The 6,002-nt window shown below is 40.9% G+C and overlaps 1 long non-coding RNA gene across 1 annotated transcript; it reads left to right on the top strand.

Moving 5' to 3' along the window:
* Positions 1-3,335: 3,335 nt before the first annotated feature.
* LOC102303766 lies at positions 3,336-5,426 on the top strand. The gene is made up of 2 exons (XR_317897.3): positions 3,336-4,226; positions 5,244-5,426. It is a non-coding gene; the product is annotated as an uncharacterized LOC102303766 (long non-coding RNA).
* Positions 5,427-6,002: the final 576 nt, after the last annotated feature.

Genomic DNA, 6,002 nt, shown 5'->3' with positions numbered 1-6,002 from the left:
ATGGAAATAAAGAAACAAAAATACAAAATGTAACAGGGCCAGAGGGCCACTTCTAGGAACGTGGGACTTTACCCATATATATGACTATGTGTATGCATAGCAGACCATTGAAACTAAATACTTTAATATGACATTGATTTTGACATCTTATGCTGGGTACAGTTAATATTATACGACACCAAGGAGCGGTTGGCAACTGTCCTCAAGGGATATAGGGATACATTGACCTAATTTGGATGAAAGAGATGAAAAAGAAGGAAAAAAGCAAGGAGCTGACATCTAGCTAATACTATGCTAATCGTTTTTAACTAGGATAAGCTACAGGAGATAAATAGATGACAACTTCCCCGTTTGGTGGGAGGTTAAAAAACCATGGTACCCTCATGGGGGGACGTTTGTTATTACTCATTAGTTTGATGGGAATTAATATTGAACAGCCAACCCCTCCTAGTGGGGAGGGTAAATAGTTTAGTGGGCGGGGCCGGCGATCTCCGCGAAGGAACGCCCACCAGTGTTGACCTACTTTGGATGAAAAAGGAGGAAAAAAGCAAGGGGCTAACATCTAGCAAACACTATGCTAATCGTTGCTAAGACAGATTTCGACTTATTCCATAAGTCGGTTATTAATCCTGAACTTAACCTTACTGGAAAATGATGGTTCAAAACCCACTTCAAAAAAAAAAAAAAACAAAGTCAAAAGCGGACTCAATTAAAATGATAAACCTCTTTAATAGTTATAATCAAACGATAATATAAAACCTTTAGGAACTGGAATATTATCTGATTAAAATTGGACTTCAGTCTTCAAACTCTTGGTTTAATAGCAGACCTGAATACAGAAATCTTCTTGTAATAATAAAGTGAGCATGATGAAACAATGATAATAATACCCCAGAAATGCATATAGATGCATAAATGTTACTTGATATAGATGGACACACCCCAAGGCTTGATCAACCTGGGCGGGGCCTCCCTTGGAAGAGGGTGTCTAGTGATAATGGCCGAAACACCCAATGATTCCAAGGTCCACTACTGATGATGTGTCCTTTAATATTAGAAATTATTTAATTATTAGAAATTATAAGAAATTATTATTAAAAAAATAAAAATAAAAATAAATAAATAAATTGGAAAGTATAACAATAAATAATAAAAGAAAAAGAACATGGATTCAAACCAAGAATAATATTTAAACAATGGACTAATGTTTTAAATAAAGGGCACCATATAATGGAGAGTGGCCAAGAGGGCTGTCTCAGGGTCTCCTGGGAGCAAAATGGTCGCTTTTCAGGGACAGAAGGAGGAGGACTGGGACGGGGAAGGGGAATGGGGACTGCGCATGACGAGCGGTGGCCCGTGCACTCCCAGTGGCCCTCCATCCAACCACCCAGTCGTCGGACGAAGTGGGGAGGGATCATTGTGTTTTCTTTCACAATCCCTAACCAGCCAGTGCCTTCGGAATACAGGTCCCTCTAAAGTCCATTTATCCTCGTCCGGACCCCCTCCAAGTACCCACTTGTGCCTTTATACAATCAAAATTGTTTGTGAATCTACTTTTTGGTTAAAACTGAACCAATATCAGAGATAGACATCTTTACCAAGGATTCTATATTAGGAGATTTAAATCACGTGATAACTAAACTGATTTAATACACAAATGGCAGTGATTATTATTCTAAATTACATTATTAATTGACTGGAACAAAATCTATTCCTGCTGACACAATCTAGGATGATAATGTCACAACTACATAGAGATTGGATGGGAATATGATTGGTACATCTTAATTGAACTGAAACCAATACAGTGCAATTTTTATATATATATATATAAAAAATTTAAAAAAAAAACCCTTTTTTCCTCTCTCCTTTTTCTTTCCCCCCCCCCTTTTTTTTCCTTTTCTTCTCTTCCTATACTTCTGTAGACAGTCGAATATGGCTAATCGAAGTAGACCACAGGAGAGGAGGACAGGGCCGTTGAATAATTTCCAACTACTGGTCAGAGCCTTCTCCAAATACATTAAAACTTGTCACCATCTACGACATGTTAACTCATGTCCTTCTACACCAGTCCCTAAGGGGATAGATAAACTTCAACAATCTATCACGACCAGCATCCATCCACTCAGATCGACGTCAGCTACTAATCTCAAAATTAAATATAATGGTACAAACTGGGCGTTTACCACAATACAGATTTTGGAAGAACACTACCAAACCCTAAAGGGAAACATAAAGACAGAAATCTCGGGATTGGAGAAGGTAGATTGGGAGGTGGCGCTACAAGTGGCAACTACTTGGGTGAAAAGAGATATCAGACACATTAAGCCGGACACTTTGACGACAGCAATACAAGATCTTCGTGAAATGATTAACACATCGTCAACACCAAAACAGGGGGAAACCTCTATGAGTAATCAAAACACGAATACAATGATCAAACCAACCAAACGTAAACAAAAGGTGACGGAGAAAAACACATTAGCCCAAGAGGACAGGGAACATAAGAAACGACGGGCAGAAGACGACTGCACACACAACATAAACGAGAATCCGACACAATCAACAGACCAAAAGAAGGAGGGAACGGATGATGTACAAGACGATTGGGAGACCCAACACCCTAACCAGAATGAGTGGACAGATGATGTGACCTTTGATATTGGCCCTTTGCCGGAGGAAGATAAACTATGTGAACACAATGGCGAAATGATGGAAGTTGAACAGGATCTCGGGAATCCAGGGAAGACAACATTACCTGAAATAATAGACTCGGACTTAGAACATGAGTTGATTGAGCTTTTTGACTCACAGGAAGAAGAAATGGATATGGGAGAAAACACTGTGCAAATTAAACCAAAACCCAGGGATGGGGAGGGCAGCAAGAAACCCATGTCAGCTCCTAAACCCCCGATTGCAATACCACTACCACAGAGATTGAATAGACGCCTTTGGGGAACACCAAAAAAAACGGGGGACCAAAGAGCAGAAACCTTGACAACCGAAAAAGGAAAAGGGTTATTCACTGTACACGACCATCATGATCACAAAATAAAAAATTGGACACTGACGCCGGAGAGACAAATTATGATAATTGGCGACTCAAATATGAGAAGACTACCCGAAATCCTAGATGATCGAGTTCAAGTGGATTGCTACCCTGGAGCTAATATCAGTCATGCAACACACCTCTTCAAATATAAGACACCTACAACTGAAACGGTTTCTATGGTCATCCTATCATTTGGGATTAATAATAGAAGGAAGAGTAACCCCTCTTTACTGAAAAACGAGCTTCGTTCTATGCTGAATGCAGCTGCGGATACATTTCCACAGGCTAAAATTCTGGTGCCAGTTATCAACTTTTCAGAAAGGCTCCCAGGGTTTATGAGGACCAATCTTAGCACCCTGAACTACTTGATTAAGGAAACCGGGAAACAGGTCCCTAGACTGGAAAAGAAACTCTTCGCAACTGACCCAGATGGAACACATTGGACATACCCCACGGGGAAACACATGTGGAATCATTGGAAAAGTTTTTTAGGGTAAGTAACCCTGAGTTTCACAATCATGATATAGAAGGGCAAATTGTAGTTAACCTTTCTACCATTTTCGCACCTAGCCGAGAACAACTACAACTCTTAGACAAGGGCCTTACATTTGTTCCAAGTAGAGATGCTGGAGGACGCACTCGCGCTCCACTAATGGCAGATCTTACAGAATACCATAGAAGACTAAAATTGGCGAGTTAGAATAACAGTCACGCCTAAAACAAAACACTGACAACATCGAATCGTAACATTTCCCCCCACCCAAAAATCAAACATTTACCCCCAAGTGAAATGTTTGATTCACACAGACGAAGGCCGGACGGGCCCCATGGACCCTCCAGCGAAGACAGACAGAAGGCTGAAGCGGTCCCTCCCTCGGACCCCCCAGCGAAGACAGACGAAGGCTGAAGCGGTCCCTCGGACCCTCCAGCGGAGACGAAAGGCTGAAGCGGTCCCTCAGACCCTCCAGCGGTCCCTCGGACCCTCCAGCGAATGGACGAGCCCCCACTTATGTTACACCCCAGCCCAGGGAAAACTGGCGTGCAACATAAGGAAAATAAAAATAAGGAAAAATGCCCCCCCACTCCCTGCTCTTAAGGAGGACGAACAAACAAAAAACAGCTACCACGGATTTCACAACAGCCAGTCAGTTTATTGAGTCCCAAAAGGTAGCAGGTAGTGATGGCCCTCTTGAAGCTGAAGCTCCGGTGCGTGTGTCAAAAAAAAAAAATCAACGCACTGCTTCAGAAGCACTGTATCGAAGCTTGATTCGTTTGGCCAGAGTCCATGTCCATGTACATGTAATGTTGTAAAAATATATATTTTATTGTTTAATTAATCTGAAAATGTTAGTCTGCCAAATGTGCAGCAATTGAATTTATTTATTCTCTTTAGCTGATAGTTTGTAGGGCCCAGGTAGACTGTATAACTGCATCTCTACCAGTTTCTCTGCGCTCCAGCCTCCTCTGGGCCATGTGAAGGGATTTTCCTTAAGGCAGGATAAATGATCTCCACGAAAAGGAACAGGTTCGGCCATCGCACATTAGAACAAATTCTCTTTTTAAATAAAAATGAAAAAGGGTTACCTTAAATGCATCATGTTTTTAATTTGCAAGTTCATAAGCATTTTTCCTTTCCATTTCACAATCAATTCTACCCCCAGGTCAAAAATATGTCTGGGAATTTCCCTAATATAATATTATTTATAAATACACCTGTCTAGCGATTAATTGCATAAGTGCATGGAGGCAGGACCTCAGAGCAGAAGCATACTCCATAATGTGTTGTACATACATATATCTCTCTATCTCGTGGTATTTTTCAATTATTGTATTTACTAACATCAAGAAGTCACAAGCAAAGGAAGACCACACCATGGTGCATGTTTAAACAAGGAGAGTTTACTGGTCAAAACTATTTAATAAACAAATAAAACACTTTTTTTTAACCACCAAAAAATACACGTTCAAAGCAACACAACAGCAGCCCAATATCAGACAAAACTCCACTCTGTAGAGCAGGCAATCGTAATGAAGCAGTTGGTTTTATTTTGTGGATTCAAGCTGCTCTTTGTATTTTTGGCCACCAGATGTCACCAGAGAGGACTGTGTTGAAAAGCTTCAAGTAATGAACCGTTTTTCAATAAAAGCTTCAGTGCTTTAGAAAGCTTCATTTGGCCATCACTAGTAGCAGGCATCAGGGTGAGCATGGCCAAAACAACAAACAAAAACTCTAGAAATGAAATGCAGCTGGCTTACCTTCACAGAAAACCCCAAACAAAAATTACAGGTGTCTTACCTGCCTCCCTAACCAAAAACAGGAGAAAAGGTTCCCAAAGAAAAATGGCTTCTCACCCCTACAGCTACCGAGTAAAAACAGTATCGACAACTATTTACATCTATATACAACAAACTATTTACAACACAGGGGGAGATCACAAACATGACAAACTGAAACACAGGGCTTAAATACATAGGGGAGCAATCAGGGAATGGACAACAGGAGGGAAACACAGCTGGGGCAAATCAGAACTGACGAGACAAGGAAGCGTAAACTGAACACACTGAGATAAGACAGACCTTCAAAGTAAAACAGGAAACACATAACAGTCACGCCTAAAACAAAACACTGACAACATCGAATCGTAACAAGTGTTTTAGCAGCGAATGTCTGGTCAGTGCTCAGATGTTTTCAGAGATGTCACTCGCTCTGCTAACAGTCAGCTGACATAGTGCACTGAGCTCAAAGCCCCGGTGTTCCAGCTTAACTGTTTATTTTGTGTGTATTTGCTTGTTTTGGAGGGGGGGCTACGTTAACCGGTTTGTTTAGATATTCCACTCTCTGCGTTCCAAGGTACAAGATTCAAGGTTCTTTATTTGTCACATGCATAGTTATACAAGTATAACACACAGTGAAATGTAGCCTGACACGCTCCTCGACATGTGCAAAAAT

Source organism: Haplochromis burtoni, unplaced genomic scaffold, assembly GCF_018398535.1.
Source record: "Haplochromis burtoni strain Fernald_Lab_line unplaced genomic scaffold, NCSU_Asbu1 Contig_1482, whole genome shotgun sequence".
Lineage (NCBI taxonomy): Eukaryota > Metazoa > Chordata > Actinopteri > Cichliformes > Cichlidae > Haplochromis > Haplochromis burtoni.
The sequence above is the reverse complement of the archived record's forward strand: the minus strand, read 5'-3'. Positions and strand labels throughout refer to the sequence as shown.